This window comes from Drosophila arizonae, chromosome X (assembly GCF_054131065.1).
Source record: "Drosophila arizonae isolate 15081-1271.41 chromosome X, UAZ_ARI_1.0, whole genome shotgun sequence".
In the NCBI taxonomy this organism is placed as follows: domain Eukaryota; kingdom Metazoa; phylum Arthropoda; class Insecta; order Diptera; family Drosophilidae; genus Drosophila; species Drosophila arizonae.
In genome coordinates, this window is record NC_142927.1 from 35,431,276 (window position 1) to 35,457,207 (window position 25,932).

Here is a 25,932-nt window from a genome sequence, read left to right on the forward strand (position 1 = left end):
TAAAAATAATAATAGCTTAAAATACAGGTGTTATTTTTGGTCATTTACTTAAATAAATTGAATTTAGCGCAGGGGGCGCTAATCTGATGACCAAATTTTTGTTACATGTTTTTTGTACATTTTACAAAAAAAATTATTTAAAAATAATCCATATTGTTACAGTAGCCATTCTTTTTGTATTTTAAAGAGAAATAAATGGAGTAATGTAAAAAAATTTCAAAAATGGAGCTCTGATGGCTTAGATTTTAATTAGCTTTGTGGTTGAGTGTAAAGGGGGGCGCTAACCTGATGACGCGCAGTGTATGTATATATATATATATATATATATATATATTTTTTTTTTTTTTATTATTATTATTTTTTTTTTTCAAATTATATGGGACCAGGAAATGTTATAGCTTTTATATAGCTTTTAATCGCCTCTTTACATTACATTTTCTTATTGTATATATGATTAATATTAATGCAATAAAAATACTTATTAACATAGACGCATGACCTGATATGTGATGACACACCCTGTTCTGGTAACTACTTTTACCTTCCAATTCAACCCAGGATGTTTTTGAATGAACTAATGTTTGATAAATACAGTTTGCCGGTCGGTTTGGCTTAAATGGTGATATTTCGCAGCTGTTATCGTTGGCATTATCCCAGGGCCAGTTACCTTCACATATGAGCTTGTTTGGTTGCCATTTTTTGCATTTGTTTAATGTGGCTCCAGCCATTAAGTGGTAAGAATCGATTTCGAAGTTATATACTAAATATTCTGTTCTTTGGTGTACCATTATCATTTGGTCGTCATTGTAGACTGGTGTTGGGATAACCTTATATAAATGAGATGGATATCTGCTGAATAGCGGAATCTTAGCGTTAATTATTATATTGTTGTCTATGAAGGTTCCTTTCGTTGTAAGTAATTGATATATTTCGTTTAGCTCCGTACCTGTCCTTTTCCCTGGTAGGACTTAATTCTCGGACAAACTTTCTTTTATCTTGGCTATTTCTTCCCCAAATTGGTAAGGCTTCAATATCACCGGGCTCAATCTGCTATGATTTATATCAATTAGCATATTTATTACCCCTGTTTGAATCTTGTCACATTCTTCGATTAAGGAATTTAATTGATTTGTTATATGTCATAAAGAAATTAATTGCTTCCTTATACATATAATAAGATTCTTTTAGCAATTCTGTCATATTGTTTATACGTATATTCATGTCATTGAAATGAATATTGATTTCCTCCGTGGTTATTTTGAGTATATTTGCTGTGGAATCTATTATTGATGTCTGTTTCTCACTCAATTTTTTATACCCTGAACCCATTGATTTGGCCCTGTCCGTCTGTCTGTCCGTCCGTCCGTCCGTATGTATGAACGCGTCGATTTCAGAAGATATAAGAGCTAGAGACTTGAAATCAAATCACGCGCATATCATATATGTATTTTATATAATTTCGGTTTTTGGTGAAATTTACCCCCCACCACTATTTCCACCCCCTCACCCTCACCTTTGTAAAAGGCGTATTTCAAGTACAGCGCAGCCCAAGCGCAGTCCCTGCCTACTGCGCAGTTAGCAGAGTGCGTTCTAATACGTGCGTGCGTATGTATGTGTGTCCAAAAGAAGTGCAGAATGATTAGAATATCAGATTAGAGGATTCAGGGTATCTCCTAGTCGAGCAGCCTCGACTAGAGTCATCTTACTTGTTTTATGTTTTGTTGGTTGTCTAATAAACTGACCATGTTTTCTTCCATTTGTTCTCGATCGTCTGCATCCATTATCTCAAATAGCAGGTGGTATAATGAGCCCATGAATTCGAAAGGTGCACGTTTGGTTCTTGGTTTATTTTGTAGTATAAATTGTTTGTTATTATCTTCTAATTCTGCTATTCGTCTTTTTGTGTTATTTAGTATTATATTACATTGGTCCTCGAAACTCTGTAGTTTCGTACACACTGCTCTCATTTTCCCTTCTAATTCACTCCCTTTCTTTAACATGTCAAAATATGAATCTAGGTTATAGTAAATAATTATGGGATCTAATTATTTACTATAACCTAGATTCATATTTTGAGATGAGGTTACTATTTCTATTTCACCCATTGGATCCAAATAGATTGCCGAGTTGTTACCTAATTTTGAAATTGTTATCTTGTTGCTTTTCGTTACTTCTGCACTTGATACCTGACAGATAAGAGCTAAAGTTAGCATTGTCATTAGTACTTTTAGTCTTGATCCTCCTTTCCCTTTACTAGATTGTCTTGTGCTTCTTAGGTCTGAGTATTTATTTTTTAATTCACCCAGCTGATATACTTTATTGATTGGTCGTGTAACTAACCCTTCTTGAGATTTAATTTTTACGACTCTAACTTTATTGTCTTGGCCTTTGTGAACTTCTTGTATTATCCCTAGTAGCCATCTAGCAGGGTGACAATTTTCATCCTATTAATCCTATTAATACTATTTGCCCTTCTTCTAAATCGGGCATTTTTTTCCATTTATTTCTTTGCTGAAGGGTAATAGTAATTTTCCCACTTATTCCAAAAATCTCTTCTCATTTTTTGGATCAGTTTCCATCTATCTAGGTTTCCTATTTTTTCTTCTCCTGTTGACTCCACTTCACTTACTGTGGGTCTACCTATTAAAAAATGGCCTGGAGTTAGTACTTCGATATTATCGATATCATCCCCTGTAGTATATAGAGGTCTGGAGTTTAAGACTGCTTCAATCTGACATAATAGTGTTGTCATTTCTTCAAAGGTTAAATTACTATTTCCTAATACTCTTTTTAAATGATATTTTACTGACTTTACTCCCGTTTCCCAAATTCCTCCAAAGTGAGGGCTTGCCGCCGGGATAAAATGCCACTTTATTTGCTCTTTTTCTAACATTGAAGAAATTTTTGTATTTTCTTGAATTGTTTTCTTAAATTCTTTCTCTAGTTTTTTAGCTGCTCATACAAAATTTGTACCGTTATCAGAATATATGTTTAAGTATTTTTTTCCTTGCAATAAATTTTTTCATTGCAGCTAAAAATGCGTCTGACGTTAAGTCACTAACTGCTTTTAAGTGTATAGCTTTTGTTGCCATGCACACAAATAATGCTATGTACCCTTTATACATTTTTTGTCCACGATACTTAGAACATTTCATATAATAGGGCCCTGCATAGTCTATTCCCGTATTCAGGAATGGGTATGACATTGTAATTCTATTCATAGGGAGATTTGCCATTATTTGTTGTGTGGGTGTATGATTATATCTAGTGCATGTAATACAATTACGTAAGTATTTCTTTAGACAGTTTCTGAGTCCAATTATCCAATATTTCCTTATAATATAGTTTCTTTCTCCAATCTTCCTCCTACTCGAAGTATTCCCTTCTCATCTAAAAATGGATTCAAACTAATTATTTTACTCTTATTTTGTAAATATTTCACTTAAATTTATGCTGCTCCGCTGGTTGGCTTTAGCGAAGCACACCTACTGAGCGCTGGTTCAACGCACTCCGGCTGGGAGAGTGTTGTGCTAAAACACGCTAGTTCACCGGGACGATTCGGGAAACGCCAAGATTTCGATTTGTAAACTCTGGCGGTTCGCTCAGATATACAGGTCTCTCCTACTATCCCACTCGTTCACAGCACAACACTAGCTACGTTTCACTCGCAAACACTTCTCTTGCGCACGGCTACGTGAGCTTACTCAGATGTGCAGGTGTCGCTTAAGCCGCTGATATGCACCGATGTCCTGATCGGTGCCGCTGATGATCCGCAAGGATTCCCTCTGGATGTCCTTGCTGTTCCCATGATGTCCTTGCTGTTCCCACGATGTCCTGGGAGTCCTGATTTACCACTCGCGTTGACTTTCACTTGACTTTGGCACTTTCTTCACGCACTTCGACTTTCACTTTATATCTTCTCTTCCCTATAGTTTCGACCCCCGTATGGAGCTGCTGGTGGCCTTTTATACCCCAGCCACAGGCCCTGCTTCATGTGGTAACGGGGCCTGTTCGGCTCTGGAGCGGGGCCTTTCTGCCGCTCGTGCCCATAAAAACGGTAAAGTGGCGTGATCTGGGTGACGCCACTTTCCCGCCAAATCGCGTGGCAGCCTCCCATTGGCTGAAGTACCGTTGTTGCCATGCGAGTGAAAATCTCCACTGCTATCACCCCACCCGAACGGCACCTCGGCCAACGGTCACCGATGATCGTCGTGCGTCCGACGCGAACCCATTGCTGAATCTGTAGGAGCGAAAGAGACCGCCTCTAACAGGACTTTGACTCCCTTTCCAGTGCGAGGGTCGCTCCTACAGTATTCGCGTCGCTGTGTGGAGCAACATGTATATGCACGTATATGCATATAAACGCACAGAAAATACGTACGTTCATATACATAAATACGTGCATACCTATATTGCTCCTCACACTCCCCTCTTCCTTCGGAAAAACACGAGACCATCGAGTTTGAACTTTGGCTCCGCTGCGCTGCTCCGTTTTTCGTCGCTCGATCCCTCGATGCTCCATTCTGCGCTGATCGCTGTTAACGCTCTGTTAATGTTATCAGCTGCATTTTTCCCTTACCGCTGGCAATGCTATTCTGCCGGTAAGTGAATGGCGTTAATATTTTTATGTCTCCATAACATTTTAATAAAAATATTATTTTCAGGCTGGGCATCTTTTCCTCCATGCTCCTTGACCTGTTGGCCTGCCGCTGCCAATGCCCACGCCGGGCGCTGCTGCAAAACTCGCCTCTCGGTTTTGCAGCCCCCGGTGGCATTGGCGCACGCGCGCACGGCAATGGCCATTTCATGCCGTTGGCGCATGTTGTCCGTCGCCGCTGGAGACGTCTCTCTGCTGGTTTCTGCTGTTCTTTGGACCCTTGGGGATGCTCCGATGGGGCACTGCATTCCACTCATTCCGCGTACTGCTGCTAGGAGATCGGGCCACAGACGTCGTTCGCAAATGGACACCGGTGTCAAGTCTTTGGTGTCGGTACGCTTGTTGGCCCCTCCTCTTTCGCGCACAGCTCCAGCAAATTCGCTGGCCAGTGCGCGAGGATCGGTTGCCAAGCTTTTCCGACACCTGAAGACCCACAGCCGGTGGAGCCATCTGCGTGGCAGGCGTCTGTAGCCACACTCTCCAAGCAAGCAGCCACATGCCGACTGCATGCCCCGCATACATGATGGGCCGCCGCTGCCTCTGCCCACGCCGGACGCTCCTGCACAACTCACCTGTTGGTTCTGCAGTCCCTGGTGGCTTTGGCACCCGTGCTGCGGCCACCTGCCTCACCATCTCCTTCGTCGTCCATGTTAGCAGCTGCCCTCCAGGATGCTGCTATGTCTCTGTTGCGGCACTGCAGACACATTCTAGGATTGCTGTTGGGAGCTGGCCACATCGATGTCGTTCGCAACTGCCACCGGTGTCGAACTTTGACGCCGGCTGCTATTTTGCGGCTCACTCCTCATTCGCGCACAGCTCCAGCAAAGTCGCTGGCCAGTGCGCGAGGATCGGCCAACAAAACGCGCCTACGCCCCAGCACAGACAACCGGTTGGATTCGTCGCGTGGCAGGCATCGATGGCGAACCAATCTCCCAAATGGGCAACCCAAAAATATGCCTGCATGCTCCTCGTCTTCACTTGGAACACTTCACTCGACACACTGCACTCGAGCGCCGTCGGTCCACTCTGGTAACTCATCCACAAGAAGACCGACCCGGTGCCAACATGCCCATTTATACCCTCTGCTGCCGCGTCGTCGTCTGCGTAGGCGGCAGCATATAACGGCTCCGTGTCCTCTGTTCAGCCCACTCTAGCTTTCCCTGCTTTATGGCTGAATTCCAGGCAGGCTACGGTATCGCCCAGATACCGTTTTTCCCACACTCCCATCGGCACACGCATACATAGCCCTTCGGTGGCCGAATAACCAAATGCAAGCTCTTCTGCTGCGTTGCATTGTTGTTGGCCGTTTTATATGTTTCTGTCGCTTTGTTGTTGGCTGTTTTACTTGTCTCTGTACATTTTGTTGTTGGCGGTTTTAGATGTCGCTCGCTTTGACATCTTCGTGCCGCTTCGTGCGCTAGCGATCACTGAGCAGCCGACGTAGGCCCTTAACCCTTGCCTACGCTCGCTTGCTCTCGCTTCGCTGTGTGTGTGTGCAGAAATTCTTTCGCCTGGAATGCGTGCGGCTTGTTGTTGTTTTTCCGCTATTCGCTTTCGCTAGAACAAATACATAACTTCAGCTGCGCGAGTTACCCGCCAGTCACTATACACACACACATACGTACATGAGTGACTCGCCGGTCACAGCGACACACATACATGTGCACACTTACTTGTGCTCACGTATGAGCCTCCGAGTGGCAACTTATACATACATACTCGCTGCTGCTTGTCGTCAGCATGAAAACGGAATAAAGTTTAGTGTATTATTCATTTGACTCGAAACAAGACGTCTTTTATTTCACACATAATATTTGTAAAATCAATCTCATATTGATAACTGGCGCAGCCTAAAGACTTCAGGGACAAGAAGAAGAGCCCCGAAGGAACCTACTTTATAAAATATTACAAAGCATAAGTATATTTATTATTAATAAATAGATTACAATTACATATACTTATATATATATATAACAAAAAATATATATGTATATATATAATAATGATAATAATAATAATAATATAGGTGTATATAAATAGAAATATGTGCATGTGCATATTTATGTGCGTACATGTATGCAGGTAACATTTGTTAGCAATTATATGTAACTGCATACATATACATGTATGTATGTAGGTACATACATACATGTATATATTGCATAAATTGCTGTCTGATCGTGCTAGAGATCATTAATGTATTTAGTGATCGAACCTACTGTATCGGACAGAGCGAACAAGACAAACAAACAAAGTAACATTGTACATTTATGTATGTATACATACATATGGATGTATGTATATTAAATATATTTACGATCTGAGCATTATATTATGATTACCATTATTTTGATTGACAATTAAACATGTATATACATGTACATATACCAAAGTTTTCAGCAGAATTACATATGTACATATCTACATATTTCATCTTAGTAAATTTTACTTGAACTATTTACATATTTGTGTACATATGTATGTATAATTCTATTCCTCGAATTCAGAAATTCTTGTTAAATACATACATATACACCCATGCATTGTCAAAGCTAAATTTGACTACACTGCGTAATTTCGCTATTAGAGCGACACCAACACGCCACCGACGTCGCGACATAAAGGCGCCACTAATCGTCGCTGCACAAAAATTTTACAAGAATCGCAATAGTCCAGCTTCGTCGCAACGCGTCGATGCACAAGTACTGCGTATTTTCATAGAATTGTATTATTTCATCATCTTTTGCCACCACTGCGTTACTTTGACGACAGCGACGAAATCATTTCAATTTTGAATCTCGTTGCGTGTGGACCTCGCTGCTCATTAAAGACAAAAAACAAAAAGTTTACGAAAACAGTGCATTAGAAGGATTTTGAACAAACTAAATATTAATAAACAAGAGAGAAACATCAAAACGAACAATACCGAAGCATCTTCATTAGCAAAGCAAAGTGAAAAAAAAAAAAAAAAAAAAAAAAAAAAAGACTTGGTGGTGTTTGGACAAGATCACTGCATCGAGCAAGGATCTTGGACAAGTTCAAGTTTATTAAATGGTGAAATTGAAAAGGTGAATTAAAATATATAAAAGTGCAAAACCTATATATGGAATAAATATTATGAAATTAAACCAATTTCAATTCCCGACAGTACAACCTTGATGTCTGAACAAGATCACTGCATCGAGCAAGGATCCTGGGCAACTTCAATTGTATAAAAAAAAATAGAGAAGAGGAAACAAATAAAATAAAATAAACAAAATTTAAAATATCACACAATACTCAAGTAAGTAAGAACAAATGTGTGTGTAACCTTTGTATTATACAAAACCAAATGTACATATGTACATAGGTATGTTACAAAACATGACTGATGTCTGTCCGCCCTTAGGTATGATAACTGCAACGCGCAAGAATCATACCTCGCTTCAGCACAGTTGTGAAACAAAACAAGAATACAATTTAAATTATACAAAAATATAATAATAATAGTAATAATAATAATAATGATAATAATAATAACAATAATACTATTCACAGAGCAAGAAAAGCAAAGAGAAGAAGAGACAATAACAGAAACGCAACAACTACAGCCCAAATTCATTGTCACGCTATAGCCCAAATTCATCGTTGCGCTACAAGTGGATGGATACCATACAGGGATAACATATACCGTACCTACTACCCCACTTAAGTATCTACAATAAGTAATATCGAATATAAAATAAGAAACGCATAGCATAGACATCCACATATTCCAATACGCATTATTATTATATATATTCATTACACACACATACATACGCATAAAATCAGACACATCATGCCAAAAACAACAACAACAAGAAGTGCAAGGCGCACTGCTAACACAGAAGACAGGGAAGAATCGCCGATTTTTAATGAGTCACTGGATGAACACATACCACCGGCTCAAGAACCTAATTCAGATAAACATAATATAACAGGTAGTTTCAATATAGCGGATCTTATAAAGACAATGCCCATTTATGAAGGAAATACAGAAGAATTAGGAGAGTTCATTTCAAACGTCGAGGAAATACTCTTGTTTATAAAAGGTTCAGAGCAAACTCCTACAGGGTTATTTATTTTAAGAGCAATTAGGAACAAAATACAAGGGAAAGCCCACGAAACTTTATATCAAACAGGAGTCAAATTAAATTGGAACGATATCAAAAATACACTAGTAAGACACTTTTCGGACAAAAGGACAGAATCTGATTTAATTGCTGAACTAGGTATTTTAACAACACAGAGTCACCCAGTAGAAATTCTTTACGAAAAGGTTACCAGCTTGCAGCGAACTTTAATAAACATTGTTAACGAAAAAGAAGGTAACCCAACAGTGCGAGAAACAAAAAAAGACTTTTTTATAAAACAATGCTTAGCCACATTCCTAAGAGGACTACGGGGACCATTAGGGCCTAGTATCCGAGGAAGAAACCCAATAGATGTTATTACAGCCTATGAACTAGCAAAAGCTGAAAAAGAAATTTTTAAAAATCAAAGACAAGCTAGATTCTGGAGTCAAACTAATAAAAATTCAATTAAATTTAAAAATAGTTTTACAGGTCGTGAGTCAAATAGATCACAAAAGCAACAAATCGGAGAAAAAACTAATTACAGTAATAACCCGTACAGCCATGATAACATTAATAGAGAGCAACAGAACAGACAGTTTAAACGTAATAACAGAGAAAACTACAGTGGACAATCCAGAAATACTAAATTTTCTAAACAGTCTTATAAATCATTCATGTCTAGAGACCAGGGAAAGAAAAATAACAATAACCAGGAAGAAATACATAGCATTAATGATGACGAAAATTTTCAATTAGCAGCCTCAATAACCAACCAGGGTACATAACAAGGGACAGGCATGGAACTGACCTACCTTATATCTTGATAGAGTCTATATTTAATAAACAATTGAAATTTTTGATTGATACAGGATCTACAGTATCTTTTATTGACCCTTTATTTGTGGCACCAGAACACCATATAAGACTAAATGAACCAAAAATAATAAAAACAATAGTAAACTCACACACATTAGATTTAGCCTGCACATTGAAAATATTTGATGAGTTTCAACAACAAGGAACATTTAATTTTTTGCTATTCAAATTTCACTCATTTTTTGATGGTCTTATCGGCATTGATATATTGAAACAATTACGAGCAAAGGTCGATGTAGATAAATTCATTTTACAAACACCCAATGCGCAATTGGTTATACACACAAAAGAAAATATAACAGGCAAAAGACAGGTGATTGAAGAGGCAACAAGATGTACGATTCAAATACCTGTGAGTTTAAAGGAGGGAGTTTTCTATTGCCCAGAAATTCGACTAGGTAACGAATTAGTTATTTCAAAGGGTCTATACTCGGCAAAAGACAATTTCAGCATAATGGAGATTACTAACTACGCAGATACGGAAAAAGTCGTTTATTTCGATCAACCGTTATTAGTAACTCCATACATAGAAGAGCAATACATCGAAGTGAATTTGGCTTTTCAAAACGCCTCAAATACAGTAACAACCTCTTTTAATTTTCAAGAAAAAATAAGAATTAACCAATTAAACACTGAGGAAATCGAATCTCTAAAAAAACTCTGTCTAGAATTTGCCGAAATATTTTACGACGATAGAAACCCATTAACATTCACAAATAGTGTGAAACATAAAATTCCTACCACGGATGACATTCCCCTCTACACAAGACCGTATAGATATGGTTATCAGACATAGTCATTCCCCCTGGAGTGCACCTGTATGGTTAGTTCAAAAGAAATTAGATTCAACAGGACAAAGAAGGTGGAGGTTAGTGGTAGATTATAGGAAACTAAATGAAAAAACTATTAAGGATAAATATCCCATGCCAATAATTAATGATGTTTTAGACAAATTGGGAAAAGCTAAATACTTTTCATTACTAGATTTAGCCAGTGGGTACCACCAAATCGAGATGTATAAAAAGGACATTCCAAAAACAGCATTTTCAGCAGAAGGGGGGCATTACGAGTTTGTACGAATGCCGTTCGGCCTTACTAACGCCCCGGCAACTTTCCAAAGGGTAATGGACTCCTTGTTTGGAGATATACTTGGTATATATTGTCTGATATATTTAGACGATATTATTATATTTTCCTCTTCATTACAAGAGCACATTCAACATTTGAGAAATGTTTTTACAAAAATTAGAGCAGCAAACTTAAAGTTGCAAATAAATAAGTCCGAGTTCTTAAGAAAAGAAATTGAGTATTTAGGGCATGTTGTAAGCTCAGAGGGCATAAAACCAAACCCATCCAAAATTGAAGCAATAAAGAAATTTCCTCTACCAAAGACCCAAAAACAAATCAAATCCTTCTTGGGGTTAATGGGTTATTACAGAAAATTCATTAAAGACTTTGCCAAAATAACTAAACCCCTAACTAAACAATTAAAAGGAAAAAATAAAGTTGTTATAGATGAAGAATTTCAATCAACATTTGAAACTTGCAAGTCTCTTTTATGTAACGACCCTATATCAGGAGATTTTACTTAGCCGTTTATATTAACAACGGATGCTAGTGATTTCGCTTTAGGGGCAGTATTATCCCAAGGGACACTGGGATCAGACAGGCCTGTGTCTTTTGCTAGCAGAACCTTATCAGATACTGAATCAAACTATTCTACGGTTGAAAAAGAGATGCTTGCCATAATTTGGGCAATAAAACACTTCCGCCCCTATCTTTTCGGCCAAAAGTTTAAAATCGTAACAGACCACAAACCTCTAACTTGGTTAATGAGTTTTAAGGAACCTAATTCAAAATTAGTAAGGTGGAAATTAAGACTGTTGGAATACGATTACGAGATTATATATAAAAAAGGGTCGCAAAATGTGATCGCAGATGCTTTGAGTAGAACAGAAATAGACGTAAATATAGGAGAGAATAGATCACGTAATGCAACCTATGGAGAAACTATACATTCTGCACAAGAAAATTGGGAACAAGGAATATTCATTTCTGAAAAACCACTTAATGACTTTAATATACAAATTATTTTTAAAGAAGCTGATCAATCAAATATTAAAGTGGAAGTGCCCTTCAAAAACAAAATTAGGCGTACCATTTATGAACCCAATTTCAACGAAGAGTTAATGACGAAACTTTTGAAATCTGTTTTAAAAACAAACAAAACTTGCGCAATACTTGCAACAGACACAATATTTAACATAGTGCAACAAGTGTATTCAAAATATTTTGCTCATAGTCAACTCTACAAGATTTTAAGATGCACAGAATTTCTGAGAGACATTATAACACTTGACGATCAACAAAAAGAAATTAGAGAATATCACCTTAGAAATAATCATAGAGGGATCGACGAAACATGCGCCCACTTAAAACGGTCAATATATTTCACTCACATGAAACAAAAAATTACACAAACAATAAATAATTGCGACATATGTCAAACAATGAAATACGATAGACACCCTCAAAAAGTCCCATTTCAAGAACCCGAAATACCTCAAAAGCCATTAGATATAATTCACATGGATATATATTCAATTAGACATAAATATATATTAACAATAATTGACAAGCTATCAAGATTTGCTACCGGTTACACCATAACTGCTAGAAACTGTATTAATGTTGTTAAATCACTCAAACATTTCATTTGTACCTTCGGAATTCCAAAGAAGATAATTTGCGACCAAGGAAACATATTTGTTGATTTCTGTACACAATATAATATCATCAGACACGTAACGTCATTTCAACAATCTTCAAGTAACTCCACAGTGGAACGTTTTCACTCATCCCTAACAGAAACTTACAGAATCATATACGATTTGAAACAAAAAAATAGTCTACCTTGCACACACGAAGAGATATTGTGGGAAGCATTGACCACGTATAATAATGCCATTCACTCAAGCACAGGTTATACGCCATTCGAATTATTTTCAGGCAGAACGCATATTTTTAATAAAACAGCTAACTTTACCAATGAGCATGAATACTTACAAGAACTAAATTTATATCAACGAAAGTTATACCCAGAAGTAGTCCAACAATTAACCGACAAGACAGTAAGCACAGCTAGCTTAAACAAAGACAAGACTGACCCACCACAACTTGACAAAGACGAAATTGTATTTCGAAAAGAAAATAGGAGAAATAAATTAACACCTCGTTTTACAATACACAAAGTACTAGAAGACAAGGGACCTACTTTCATATCAGCAAAAAATAAAAAAAATTCATAAATAAAAAATAAGACACATAACAAAAAAGCCAAAGACCCTTTAGTCGCATACCTAGATAAGAAAATATATATAGATACATATACATATAAAAATAATAACTTTTGAATACATAAAATACAATACTTACGTTGCGAAAGAAAAGTTATGTTATACTTATGTAAAATTTTGAAAAATAATTGAATTGTTATTGTTATACGGCTGCAAAGGAATAGCCATACTTAAATTGAAAAAAAAAAAAAAATATATATATATTAATTAAATAAAAAGAAAAAAAAATATATATATGTGTATATATATATGTATATATAAATAAGTTTTTCGAATACATGAATTACTATACTTAAGTTAAAACATTTTTGAATACATAAAATACAATACTTACGTTGTGAAAGAAAAGTTATGTTATACTTATGTAAAATTTTGAAATATAGTTGAGTTTTTATTGTTATCGTTATTGTTGTATGTAAGTTATGTTACAAGTTTAAAGTATACTTTAATTGTCACACGTTATATCGTAAAAAAAGTTAGAACAAAGATAAAATCTATAAAAAATACCTATACATGGAACCTAAGCAGCTGAAAAGGAACGTCAATGGTGGACAATTCAAACCTTTCAGCCTCCAGTCAGACCATATCTTCGTTCTGGCCTTCACTTCAATCTAGGAGGGGAGGAGTTACCCGCCAGTCACTATACACACACACATACGTACATGAGTGACTCGCCGGTCACAGCGACACACATACATGTGCACACTTACTTGTGCTCACGTATGAGCCTCCGAGTGGCAACTTATACATACATACTCGCTGCTGCTTGTCGTCAGCATGAAAACGGAATAAAGTTTAGTGTATTATTCATTTGACTCGAAACAAGACGTCTTTTATTACACACATAATATTTGTAAAATCAATCTCATATTGATAACTCGCGCGTTGTTGTTGCGCATGTACCGTATATGAATGCTGCTTGTGCATGCACTGCTTTGTTGTTGTATCTGTGCATAGTGCATTGCGCATGCACTGGCAGCTAAGTTTTTCGGCGCAGTACTGTACACTGCTTGCTGTCGTGCGCGCGCAGTTCAAACAAATTGTTGTTGCGCACCCATATACCGTAATTTTCCTGATGGCAACTGTAGTTTTCCAGCCACAGATGTGTTTCGCAACCGAAATTATGCATTTTTGAACAAAATTTTTGCCGTTTTTTCTTCTTTTTTTTTTGTTAAATGAGAAGCAATACACTTCGCTGTGTATTCACTCCCCTTTTTTTTTTTTTGAAAAAAAAAAGGGGCCACCCGAGCAATTGTTAAGTTTCCAGACTCTTCGCGATAGTCTGGCAACTTTTGTGGTGCCTTGCGCAGACCCTGGCGCAGCTTGTTGAGCCAACGACATCCTGTCCCAGCTGGCGTCTCCTTACTAGTGACCAAGCGGCTCGCCTCTTTCTCAAGAAGCTGCCGTTTTAGTGCATCTGCTACCCCATTTCGCATGTCTTTCCTGCGTCGAAGATACCGTTGCTTTTTGGTCCTGTTGGTGCCCTTCACCTCCTTATCCACATGAAGCGGTTCTTGACTATCAGTAGTCACCATAACTTCGCTTCCAGTTGGCGGCTGGGCTTGGGATCTCTTGGCCCAATTTTCAGCGCCAAACCGCCACACTCCAGTGTGCTGCCTATACTAGCCAAGAAATCCCAGCCTAGCACCAAATCGTCGATCACTCCTGGCAGGATCAGCAACGGTATCTGGATTTGCTGATTTCCCAGGCTGATCGTCGTCTCCAGCTGCGAGTCCACCTGACTGCAACTGCCGTCCGCCAAGCGTATGCGCCGCCGTGTGGCGCGCACCACGCCCACTCCTCCGAGCCTCTCAGCGAGCCTCTCACTGATGAAGCTGCTCGAGGCTCCCGTGTCAATCGTGGCCCTCTGTTGTGAGACTCCAATGGCCACCATCTCCGTCAGCCGGCTGCCTTCGTCCTGAAGACTGCCCATTAATACCTGGGGGCTCCTGGCTGCTGCTCCCGCTCGCCCCTTGATGGCGGGTGCCGCTGTTCGTTTCCCGACTGGCAACAGGCAAACGTTCTCACTCCAATGCGCCCGCATTGCCAGCAGAAATCCAGTGCCTTGTTGCGGGACGTAAAAGCGCGGTGCCCCTCCTGACCACAAACTCAACATGCCCTGGCTGGATTCGGGATGTGTGTTCGTGCTCCGGCTGTGCCTGTCCTTGGCGAAGGCTTTGCCTCATCCTCCATGCGGCGATACTCCACATCGCCTCCATCGTCGTCCATGGCCATCAGTCGTGTCCGGCCAGGCCGTGGCTGTTGCCGCAACCTCTCGCGGTCCCTCTCCAGCTCCTCAAACTCATCTGCCAGGTGCATCAATTCCACTAGACTATGGAATTGATATGGGCGGGCGTAGGCACGCAGATCGGGCAGGCTGTTGTTGTAGATGAGCTTCATCTCGCGGTCTGTTCCGTAGCGCAGAGGCCGCATGAGAGTCTGCATCTCCACCATGTAGACCTTGAAGCTCTCATCTACCATTTGTCTCCGGCGTTTGACGTCATCCTCCAGCTTCTCCAGATAGCCTCTGGGCAGGAAAAACTCCTGGAAGCTGCGCACGAATGTCGCCCACGCCGTCCAGTGCCGGTTGTTGGCTACGTACCATTTTAATGCCATGCCTTTCAGCAGCTCTGGCATCGCCCGCGGGAACATGTCCAGATCCAGGCCATAGGTGTCCGCCGACCACTCCACCTGCTCCAAGAACTCCAAAGGCTTTGTGGTGCCATCAAAGCGGAAGCTCCACTCTCGCACTTGTTTGGCCACCTTTGGGTATTCTTGGGCTGTGCTGCCGAGTCCTCGTGGCCTTATTTCAGGTTGCGGGGTGGATGTGGCTCTCATCTCACCCTGTCGCATGTCCTGCAGTCGCGCTGCTGCGCTTGTGGAGGGCACACAGAGCCGCGCCACATGCGCAAGCTCTGATTCATCCCTGAGTGAGGCACGGTGTCCATGCAGTCGCCCCAGCTCGGCGATTCTCAGTGAGTAAGGAATGCTTCCTTCATTCCTCTCAACCCACTCGCCAAACTGCCTCCGCATAACGTCCAGTGTGCCTGACCAGCTCACTCCAAATTCGTCACTATAACGCAGCACTTCATCCTTTTTCAGATTATATACCCACGCTCGCACCATAATCACAATTTCTAATTAAACTCTTATCGCAGGGCCCCACGTTGGGCGCCAGTTGTAACGAACCTTCGGTTTATCCCGAGTCTAAGCTGGGCTAGTTTCAGCTGACTGTGGATTCGTGCCAACAAATTTATTTGTTGAATCCCCTGCGATATTAATTAGTCACTTGTGATTTAGGTTTTATAGCGTAAATGTATATTTTCTGAATAAGTTTGAAATTTACACGTCACTTAAATTTATGCTGCTCCGCTGGTTGGCTTTAGCGAAGCACACCTACTGAGCGCTGGTTCAACGCACTCCGGCTGGTAGAGTGTTGTGCTAAAACACGGTAGTTCACCGGGACGATTCGGGAAACGCCAGGATTTCGATGTGTAAACTCTGGCGGTTCGCTCAGATATACAGGCCTCTCCTACTATCCCACTCGTTCACAGCACAACACTAGCTACGTTTCACTCACAAACACTTCTCTTGCGCACGGCTACGTGAGCTTACTCAGATGTGCAGGTGTCGCTTAAGACGCTGATATGCACCGATGTCCTGATAGTTCTTCATCCCATTTTTTATCCGTTAGCCATAGCTTTTGCATAAGCAGTTTCCCTATTATGTTCAATGGAGATCATATATTTTAGCAAGTGTTGATAAGACTGTTCTTTTATTTATTTTTTTAATATTTTTGTCAGTGAAACTAAATTTAAATTCATCTTTGAGGGGTTCCCACTGTAGCCCTAATGTTTTTATTGACTCATTCTCTTCAATGCTTAACACCTTATTTTCCCCATTTCTGTCTATTTCTTCAATTATTTCTGGTTTATTTGAAATCTACTTTCTCAGATTAAATCCCACTTTTGCTAGTTCACTGGAAACACATTCAACAATTTCTTTACAGTTCTGTATGGATTCAGCGCCTGTCATAAGATCGTCCATATAAAAATCTGTTTTAATTATTTCTTTAATTGTTGCATTATCGCAATTATTGGCTATGTCTAAAAGAACTCTAGTGGCTAAGTAAGGAGCTGATGCAGTACCATAAGTGACTGTTGTAAGCTTAAAGTTCTTTAATTTTGTATTATACCCTGAACCCATTGAAAATGGGAAATCAGGGTATAATGGTTTTGTTGAAATGTATGTAACAGGCAGAATGAGGCGTGGCAGACCCCACAAAGTATATATATTCTTGATCAGGGCGACGAGCTGAGTCGATTTGGCCCTGTCCGTCTGTCTGTCTGTCCGTCTGTCCGTATGTTTGAACGCGTCGATTTCCGAAGATATAAGAGCTAGAGACTTCAAATTTTTTGTATCGAGTTTATCATTAAAAATCGATAACTCATCCCGATCTTTTTTTTATCGATAAAAACCTTATCGAAAACCAGTTATAAAATTATATCTTCTACACCTTTATTTCTAGAGTTTCCAAATTTTTAATGTATGCTTATATGAAATTTATACAATTTCGATTTTTGCTAGGTCCGTATATATCACGCGCATATCGAGTTTTTCTCTAAATATCTATAACTATTCCCGATATTTGATTATCAATTAAAAACCTTATCGAAAGCTAGTTATAAAATTATATCTCCTACAACTTTACAGGTAAAGTCTCCAAATTATGTATGTAGATTTGCAGTTTACACAATTTCGGATTTTGTTGAATCTATCTATCTACCCCCTCACCCACATATTTGTACAAGACGTATTTCAAGTTCTGATTATGTTTTGAGGTTTTCATTAAGATTGTACGTCTAGAAATTAAATTATTCAACAAATAAATTCTTATAATGTTGCCCACACTGCAGCGAAGCCCAAGCGCAGTCGCTGCTTACTGCGCAGTTAGCAGAGCGTGGTTTAATACGTGCGTGTGTATGTATGTGTGCCGAAAAGAAGTGCAGAGTGATTAGAATATCAGATTGGAGGGTTCACGGTATCTACTAGTCGAGTAGTCTCGACTAGAGTCTTTTTACTTGTTTTTACTTGGATAATCTCTCCAGACAATATATTGAAATTCCTGGTCATGTTTTGCTATTTTTATTTGCCTATACATTTTTTCTATATCTGCTGATACTACATATTCCCAGCGTCGCTATTTTAATATAATGTCAAATATATCTTTTTGAACTCTTGGTCCCGCCCACATAATGTCATTTAGACTTTTCTTATCTGTTGTTTTTGCAGATGCGTAAAAAACTACCCTTAGCTTCGTTGTCTGACTACTATCTCTTAACACTGCCTGATGTAAATAATATTTTCCTTCTTTCTTTGTAGATATCATATGTCCTAACTGCAAGTATTCGTTCATGAAATTTGTGTAGTCTGTTCTTAATTTTTCATTTTTTGCAGCTTTTTCTCTAAGCTAAGAAACCGAGCTATAGCTTGTGGCTTTGATTCCCCTAATTCATTATCTTCTTTAAACGGAATTGTTACAACCCCTTGAATCAATTCTTGTTGTATTCAGAAAATTTTTCTCACAAAATTCTATCTCTTTGACATCTTCTTCTTCGTTTTCCAACTCCCAGAACCGATCTAGGTCTTCTATTGCAATACTTGTCGCTACTATCGCTTTTTTACCTTTCGATTTTGTACAGCCTGATATAATCCAGCCAAATTCTGTATTTTGCCCAAGTAATCCATCTATTTTTACTATCCCATCCTTTAGTACGTGTGGATATAAGTCTGCACCTATTATGATATCTACACGATCTGGTTTATAAAATTGCGGATCAGCTAAAGTGAAATTGTGCCATTGAGCTATGTCTATATTTGCTTTGCTAACTGGGAGAGCTTTCATTAACTATGATAATATGATGGCCTCAACCCTAAGCTGTTCTTTATTTGGCTCTCTAGGTTTTATTATTAGCTTAACTTTGTGTTTTGATCTACAAGTATTTTCTGATGAGACAACACACCACACTCATTTTTGGTTCTGGGTAAATTTAGTAACTGTGCGGCCTCCTCAGATATAATTGTTTATTGAGATCCGCTATCTATTAAGGCTTTTGAGTTAATATAATTCCCCTTTATTGCTTTAACTTTAATTATCGCTGTGGTTAGTAAGGCCTCTTCATTTGTTACTACTGTATTAACTTTTTCTGCATTTATATGTAACATTGTATGATGAGGCTTCTTACAAAAGTAACAATTCATGTTACTCATACACCTATTAGTATTCGTGTGTCTTAAACACCTCAAACATAACTGTATCTTTTTTGCAGCATCCAATCTTTCTCTTGGGGCCATTGCCTTAAATTTCGTGCATTGCGTGGTACTATGATCTACAACTTTGCATATAGGACAATTGTGACCAGAGTGAAGTATTTTCTTTTCCTCCTTATTTAAAGCGGATAATGAACAATGTCGCTGATCTAAGTAGTCCATTACGTCAGTCAGTAATTGTATTTCTTTTGTCTTTTTTATTTGGCTTTCGTATAATTGAAGTGCCTCTTTACTAAATTTCCTTAGTATTATATGCGCAAAGATTTTATCAACTTCTTCTGAAAGTTGAGCCTTACTTTTAATTATATGTATTGACTCATTAATTGTATCAATAAAATAATTAATACTTTTGGACGAGTCAATATTTAAATTTGGAAGGTCCATTATTCGGTTCAATTGTTCCGAAAAAATTTTCCTTTTATTTTCATATCGCTTGGTAAGTAATTGCCAAGCGGTAGTATATTTATCTGCGGACTCCGTTAACAAATGAGCAACCATGCTCTTTGCTTTTCCTCGTAATGAGGATTTTAAATAACTGAATTTGATAGAAGGAGTTAAATCTTCTCTTCTATCAATAAGGTCGCCGAATAACTCAGCGAATAAATCCCAATCTTTGGTATCTCCAAAAAATATTGGGACTTGAATTTCTTTTCATGGATTTTGGGTTGAATTGGGGTACTATTTTTGGCCTCTAACGCACTGATTGCACATTTTGCACATCAAATTCTAACTCATTAACCTCTTCGTCAAACATTTTGTTTGACACATATTTATTTTTTAGCTCCTGAACTAGCTTTGAAACTTTATTCCATAAAAATTTAATTTTGTTCTTTCGAATATCGAAGATTCCTACGTTTCCTTTTGCAATGTCCTCATATACTTCTACTAAATATAGTTTTAGCTGTTCGACTTTGCTTTCAAACTCTACTTCGTCCTCCGAGCTTTTGTGAACTGTAACTGCTCTAACCTGCTTCACATCTTCTTTATCTTCTTCTTTCTCAGCCTTCATCATTTCAAATTTCTAATCTTTTATGCTTTTCATTGCTTTATCAAATTCCTTATTGTTAAAGTATGCATGGTCTATTACCCCTACTTTTAACAATAAGGTATGATTATTTTCTAACTCTTCTCTTATTTTTTCTAGCTCTCCTAAAATTTCGCTCGGTGGCCTAATTTCTTCAGATGAGTCTAATTTTTTCAATCTGGACACTAAGTCCGATTGCATTTTCAAAAGCTTTATAACTTTTTCTGACAGCATTTTTCGTATTTATTTAAAAAATAAAATTAAACTACGACTTATCTTTATCTTATCCGCGCTGTCCTCCTATTGATACAGTCTTCTCTGAAGGGGGGCGCCTGAAGATCTTGGTGAGATTCGTCTTCCCATTGGCCTCTGACGGTTTTGATGAGTCGCTCTCTTTCGTCGTATTTTGCTGTTTATTGATGTAGTTTTACTCTGTCTCTCTTTTGAGATAGAGAATAGAAACCCTTTGGTAGTATTCTGCCTCTCCGCACTTTGCGAGAGAACAGAATCACTTCGACTTTTTGCTTTTCTCTCTCCGCACTTCACGCAAGAGAACCGAACTCTTCGGATTTTTTTTTTTTTTTCGTCTCTCCGCACTTTGCGCGAGAGAACAGAATCACTTCGACTTTTTGTTTTTCTCTCTCGGAACTCTTTATTTTTTATTATTTTATTATTTTATTTTGTCTGATCCACTTTTTGGGAATGCACCCACCAGCATCACAAATTTTCTTATGTAAATTTAAGCACCACTTTTCAGTCTATATATGTATATACTCTGTCTCTTACCACTGGCGGGGGAAAACCGAGTAATATACTATATTTTGTCCTAAGCTGAGTTTTTTATTTTTAACTATCAGCATTAAGATGCTGGTTCCTTTCTCTGTGTCTCTTACCACGGGTGGGGGAAAACACAGACAACGCCGAAGGACCAAAATGTTAGAGCGTTAAATGAAACAACTCCACATTTGCTGAATTCAAGATTGAAACTGAACTGTTTATTGCTTAAAAGCCTAGTTCTTATATACCTAACAGAGACTCTTAAAACTACTTCCAGTTACTGGAAGGGTGCATTTTCTCATACAAACAAGTGCACAGATGTTTCAAGTATCCCTTTTTTAGATCGCTGGGCCCAGGCTCACGTTACATTTACATATTGGTCGCTGCATTGGTCGCTGCAACTGAGGGGTGACATATTTATTACTTTGTGTCGGATAACGCGCAGGTTATCGAGTATTGTCTCTATTTTCATTAGTATGTACATATGTTCATGTTTGAACATTCTGCCAGAGGCCCAAAAATGTTGTGGCTGTAAAAATGTTTATTTTTTGTTCGACGACTCGCAGATCATCCAGTATTGACATGCTTTCAACAACTCAAGACATACATTCAAACCTGTTCTAGAACATTCTTTGAATCACATCAGCTGTTAGTTTCGTTTAGTTTTGGTAGATGGCGCAGCAGCAGTGAATCTATTTTCGTTTTGCCAGAGTAGCTACCAAAAGTGAGATGGCGTACTGAGTAGCAGCATGACGCTCGATCAAGACGTCGCGGTTCGAATCCCGATCGGTGCAACACTGATGTTAATTTTTTTTAATTGTTTCAATATATTTTTATATTTTCATAAATGCGTTTTCTATTTAATTTATATTTTTAAATACACCGAATGTTCATGAACATGCATGAACATAAAAATATGATAAGTAGGGGAACGTACGCGCTATGCACTCGACAGCTAGCATAAAATAAATAACATATGTTTCAAGTGTGAACTGTCAAAATTATGACCCTGACCCTTAGAGATTAGAATACGTAAGAGGCGAGCGCTGAGCATTACAAACTCAGCGATAGCATAAGAATAGCTAATAAGCCAACGCGGAGTCTTATAAACTCAGCAATAAAATAATAATAGCTAATAAACCAATGCGGAGTCTTACAAACTACGCGATAAGTTAATAATATGTAATAGACCAATGCTGAGCCTTACACACTCAGCAATAGAAGCACTAGATTTAATGGTTAAAATTATACATGAGTCTGGGTATAAAAACCCGGGCCCAGCAGAATAAAGAATCAATACGAAACTAAACACCAACAAAGTAAAGTGTATTCGTTCATGGTCCTTCGATCCGTACCACAAGTCTACCAAATATCGAAAGTTGTAAGAAGTGTATATTAAAGTGAAAACTTATTTTGTTAAATAAGAAAAGTGATTTCTTCTTTGGCTTACCAATCCACGCTGTAAGTCGAGGCACAGCAAGATCAACAAGGCGATCAAAACAAAAATACCTCCAACGGGTTAAGCCAAAAAGCAAATCAACAAAAAAAATATACAAAAAACTACAACAACCGCAACAAGATGCTGTCAGACAAGGCCATTGAAGTGCTAAAGAAGCAATCAAACTTGTATGACATCATTTTAAAGGCCATAGCTGAAAAGGATGCGTTGGCAGTCGTGAACAAGTTGGCAGAAGAATTCACTGCCAATCACTCGACGCTAATAAATCTCGGTATCCCAAGCAATCATCCGTATTTTACCCAGAATATAAACGATGGATTGATGGAAAAAATCAGGATCTACAAAGAGAACCTGATGAAGGTCGAAGCTACCGACTCCGATATCGACACCGATAGACCATCCACCAGCATGAATTGGCAAATGCACTCAACTCATCAAGAAACAGTGTTTTCACCCAGGAAGGCGAGCGCAACGGATGTGATGGTAGAACTTGTGGGTAAAAAAGCTCTAGTGTTAAAGCGGCACATTGAAGAGGTGCATGCCAATCTAGAGCTCAGCAACCAGGAGGAAACTCTAGAAAGCAAAGAAACACTAGAGTTCCTCTGGAATAAAGTCCAGTCTACGCTTACCAATTTGGAGGTAAAATATGATATACCCTCCCATGAAATCGACGGCATAGACGCATTGGAGCTTAAAGTCCATACATTGTCGAAGAAACTTAACAGGAAGTTAAGTGTCTTTCACAGTATGAAAGAAGACGTTCCAGAGATGCCAAAATCGGATCTTCCTCAATTTAATGGAAGTCCCAAAGAGTGACCAACGTTCTTCAACTTGTTCTCCGACATGGTTCACAAAAGGAAGGATATCAGCGACACAAGGAAGCTGAACTACCTGAAATCATGCCTCAAAGGAGATGCCCAAATGGTAGTGAGCCATTTGTTAAGTGGATCAGCTGCTAGCTACACTAGCTACAATTCGGCGTGGGAACTTATATGTAAGCGCTATGAAAATAAGCGCAAGATATTCGCAAACGCCGTTAACCAGCTAGTGGACATGGAACTGCTGGAAAACGATGATGAAAGCAGGATCCGCCGATTCTTGGATACAGCAAATGAGAATATTCACATCGTTAAAGAAGTAGCCCAAATTGGTAACGATGCTGATGTACTAATCGCTCAAATTTTGCTAAGAAGGTTCTCAACTGAAGTCCTACAACTTTACGAGCAACATGTAAAGAGGGCTAGAGAAATTCAATCCTTACAAAATGTACTGGAGTTTGTTGATCAACTATACAATTCAATAGACGCAGTACAAAAAAGGGCCGCCCAGACGATTACTGAAGCAAAGAAAACGAGCTACAAAAGATGCCGTTTTTGCAAACTGGATAGCCACGACATAACAAGATGCTCAAGATTTAAAGCAGAGCCAGTTAAAAAACGCAAGGAGTTTGTAACCAAAAATGCTCTATGCTTTAAATGCCTAGGAGCTCATTGTATAAAAGATTGCAAAAGGGATTTGGCATGCAAGTATTGCACCAAACCACACAACAATTTGCTTCACGAGGAAGCGAATAAAAACGAGACCTTCAGTAGCAACTGTCTCAAAGAAAGCAACGGACAAGATACGTTGCTGGCAACTGCGCTCATACGGATCAAAAATAAATCCGGAAAATACGAGCAGCTAAGGGCCCTCATCGATGGAGGCTCTCAAAGAACGTCGATATCGGAAGAAGCCGCACAACAGCTAAAACTGCGCCGAATCAAGAGGGACGTGGAAGTACAAGGAATTTCGCAAAATACTGAAATTCTGAAAAACAGCGTCTGCTTGACAATCAAGCCTAGAATGTCAAGCAAATTCATAACTTCAACGCAGGCACTTGTTATGCCAAAACTACATAGAGCTCTACCGAGCAAGAAAATGAACATGGATGTCAATAAAGACTGGATGGGCTGCGAGCTAGCGGACCCACACTTCAACGAGTCCAGCAGAATTCATGTTGTCATCGGTGTTGATTTGCTTCCCTTAATAATGTTGGGAAACGTTAAAAAAGTCAACGAAACACTGGGACAGAAAACTGAACTTGGATGGATTGTTTCTGGCAACATAGCCAGATCATCAAACAACAAGGTGATCAGCGCAACAACGACCATACGCCTGGATGACCTCGAACGCTTCTGGGAGCTGGAAAGTAACTCAAGCGATTCAGAAGAAAACAATGATTGCGAGAAAAAATTCCAGGAAACAACAACAAGAGATGAAGAAGGCCGGCTAGTGGTGTCCATACCATTCAAAAAAGACCACGAGTTAGGAAACTCGCGCAAGCAAGCTATGGCCAGACTAATGCAAATGGAGAAAAAATTCAAAAAGCATCCACAATTATTCACAGAATATAAGGACTTCATGGAGCAATACCTGAAGCTAGGTCATATGGAACCTGTAGACACAATTGGAAAAGGCAAATACTATATGCCACATCAAGCTGTAATCAGACCAAACAGCCTTACTACTAAGTTAAGAGTAGTGTTCGACGCTTCAGCAAAAACCACTAATGGATTAAGTCTAAATGATGTGATGTTAGTCGGGCCCAAAATACAAAAGGATATCTTCGATATTTTAATCAAATGGCGACAATGGAAGTATGTGATGACAGCCGACATCGAGAAAATGTACCGCCAGATTAAGGTCGCCAAAGCTGATCAGGAATATCAATACATCCTCTGGAGAGATGACCCAAAAATGCCAATAAAAGAGTACAAGTTAACTACAGTGACATACGGGACATCGGCCGCACCTTTCTTAGCTGTTCGCTGTCTTCAGGAATTAGCAAACCAACACTGCCAAGGAAACAATCAGCTAATGAGAACAATAAAAGAAGACTTCTACATGGACGACCTCATTACTGGTGGCGACTCGATAGAGGACTGCATCAACACTCAAACAGCACTCTTGAGTATCATGGAAAAAGCAGGCATGCATCTAAGAAAATGGGTGTCAAATGATGACAGAATCATTGCTGGAATCGATGATGGTGACTCAACTGAAAAAATTATTATAAACAAAGACGAGTCAGTCAAAACCCTTGGACTACAATGGGACCCCAAAAAAGATGTCTTCACATTTGTTGTCGACTGCCCAAAATTAGAGCGCACTACCAAACGCCTAATTTTGTCTCAATTGGCAAGAATCTTCGATCCACTGGGATGGCTTACACCAGTCACGCTACAAGGAAAATGCTTCATTCAAGAGTTGTGGAAACTACCGTTAACTTGGGACGAACAACTGGAGCCTAGTCTCGCCAATTATTGGCAAGAATAAGCAAGGGCATTGCCAGAGCTAGCCAGGATCAATATACCACG

At 39.0% G+C, this 25,932-nt stretch overlaps 1 protein-coding gene and 1 long non-coding RNA gene across 4 annotated transcripts in view; both read left to right on the plus strand.

Moving 5' to 3' along the window:
• Stim (stromal interaction molecule) overlaps positions 1-25,932 on the plus strand; it is a 181,253-nt gene that overhangs the window by 41,680 nt on the left and 113,641 nt on the right. The gene's annotated exons all lie outside the window — the stretch shown is intronic.
• LOC149268273 (uncharacterized) lies at positions 6,585-13,811 on the plus strand. The gene is made up of 3 exons (XR_016271149.1): positions 6,585-7,725; positions 7,806-7,940; positions 8,195-13,811. It is a non-coding gene; the product is annotated as an uncharacterized LOC149268273 (long non-coding RNA).